Source organism: Sinocyclocheilus anshuiensis, unplaced genomic scaffold (assembly GCF_001515605.1).
Source record: "Sinocyclocheilus anshuiensis isolate Anshui unplaced genomic scaffold, SAMN03320099.WGS_v1.1 scaffold1142, whole genome shotgun sequence".
Classification (NCBI taxonomy): domain Eukaryota; kingdom Metazoa; phylum Chordata; class Actinopteri; order Cypriniformes; family Cyprinidae; genus Sinocyclocheilus; species Sinocyclocheilus anshuiensis.
Window position 1 is genome coordinate 459,114 of NW_015536577.1, and position 2,474 is coordinate 461,587.

Genomic DNA, 2,474 nt, shown 5'->3' on the forward strand with positions numbered 1-2,474 from the left:
GGTGTTATAAAGGGAATTTATGCATTTATTATCCAAAGTGACTTACAGTGCATTCAGGCTATACATTGTTTACCAGTAAGTATAAACTCACTGGATTTGGAGATGAATGATATGCCATCACTATATTATGTGGTATCACAGTGTTTTTAATGAATTAATTACATTTTATTTCATTTTATTTTATTTTGTAGTAAAATAATTTCAACTCAAATCAATATTCTCAGTGGATTAGTACAGTCAGCTGTTCTTTATCAAAAAATTACGACATTATCCATCACAGATCACATTTACTTTGAAAAACAAACGTCTACACTTAACAATATTTTTATGAAATAGCTGTACTTACAACTGTGTTTGCAAGTTCACTCTGTAAAAGAGAAAAGAGAGCATTGTAGACTGAACTGAACAAAATTGCAAACCATTAACAGATACATACATATTTTGAGGGGACTGTGATGTTTTGTGATAGTTATTTATCAAAATTAATGGTTACAACTATAGTTTTTTAATCACATAGTTTATGCGTATGATATGATGTATTACAGCTCCCCCAGTATTCAGATTAGTGCTTGTTCAATGTATATTTTCCATTTTACCACCTTTTGAGCTTTAGGTACTGTATCCCGTCCATTTTTCATGTCTTCGAGGTGAAAACTGCCCTGACTCTAAAGACTCACTAGTTCCCTGAAGAGCTTATCATCCAGCTGTGGGTCAGTGAGGCTGAACAGGTGCTGCTGAGGCGGTGCGCTGGCGATGGACCTCAATCTACCACTGTCCTGCTCGTCTCGTGTGGATCCCGACAGCCCAATGACAAACATACGGATGTTGTGGTTCTTGGCATCTGCGGCTGCAGTCACAGCACTGGGGCTGCGTGGGTGGTCCATCCCATCTGTCAACAGAAGCACTGCTCTTAAGCTGCTGGGCGACATCTCACGGGTGAAGAGCTGAGTGGCATTTGAGATGGCGTAAGCTGAGTAGGTGCCATGGCCGATGTAGATCATAGTATCCACTCGGCTGTGGAACACGTCAATGTCCTGCCAGTCCTGGAAGTTGTCCTCCAATAAGACTATGCTGCTGTATTGCAGGAGGGCGAGTCTCACCCGCAAACGCCAGCCGGACACCTGGAGCTGCATCAGCCTGGTGCTGGAGCGCAGCACAAACTCCCTCTGCCTCTCAAACAGAAGCATTGTGGCTTTCTCTGAACTGTCCACTAAAAATGCCAACTCCACTGGACAGTACAGAGCTGCAGAAAAACGAAATGAATATATTAGAGAAGACAGGCAGGCATAAAGAAAGAAAGAAGCCAAAGATGGACAGACAGAAAGAGGAGGAAGACAGACAGACAGACAGACAGACAGAACACATCAGGTAGTTGGGCCTCTTGCTGCTTCCCTGATAAGCTGCCTCTATTTGGGTCAAGCCAGTCAGTGCTCCCCTCACCTCAGAGGGTTGTCTTTGAGCCTGCCGTTCCCGATTGAGTGTCTGAGGACTTCTGGGCATCTGTGAGCAGATGCTTTGGTATCTTTCTAAATCCATGCTATGGTAAGTGCACACGCTAAGCTTCTGTGCACTTTCTAAAATCCACATAGTGGTAAGTGTGCACGCCAAGCACTCTGCGCACTTTCTAATATCCTGTATGGTAAGGGGACAGATTGACAGGTAGACCGGTAGAAAGATGGACAGACAGGCAGACAGACAGGTAAAAAGATAGATAGACAGACAGGTAGAAAGATAGATAGACAGACAGACAGGTAGACCAGTACAAAGAAGGACAGGCAGAAGAGAAACACAGACAGACGGTAGGTAGAAAGACAGACAGAAGAGAAAGACGGACAGACAGACAGAAGAGAAAGACAAACAGACGGTAGAAAGGCAGACTGAAGAGAAAGACAGACAGGTAGAAAAATGGACAGACAGAAAAGATGGACAGACAGAAGAGAAAGACAGACAGGTAGACCGGTAGAAAGATGGACAGACAGACAGAAGAGAAGACAGACAGAGAAGTAGAAAGACAGACAAACAGAAGAGAAAGATGGACAGATAGACAGACAAATAGAAAGACAAATAGACAGAGACAAAGCAGAAAGATGGACAGACAGACAGACAGACAGACAGGTAGAAAGACAGACAGAAGAGAAAAACAAACAGATGGTACAAAGACAGACAGGTATAAAGACGGACAGACAGAAAAGAAAGATGGACAAACAGACAGACAGGTAGACAGATAGACAGGCAGAGGTGAAACACAGACAGACAGACAGACAGAAGAGGAAGACAGACAGACAGGTAGACTGGTAGAAAGATGGACAGACAGACAGAAGAGAAGACGGGCTCCGTGGGCTGTTCTCGTGGTGGTGTTTAGCAGTGCTCCCCTCAAATTAGAGGGTTGCCTATTAGCACGCTACCCTTTTTCTGAATTCGGAGTTCTCCTCTCACGTGGAGAGTTGAGTTCTCTGTTTTCCCAGAGCACCTGG

At 43.9% G+C, this 2,474-nt stretch overlaps 1 pseudogene; it reads right to left on the reverse strand.

Annotated features, from left to right (window-relative positions):
• Positions 1–2,474, reverse strand: part of LOC107702594 (collagen alpha-1(XXVIII) chain-like) — a 25,507-nt pseudogene that overhangs the window by 22,619 nt on the left and 414 nt on the right.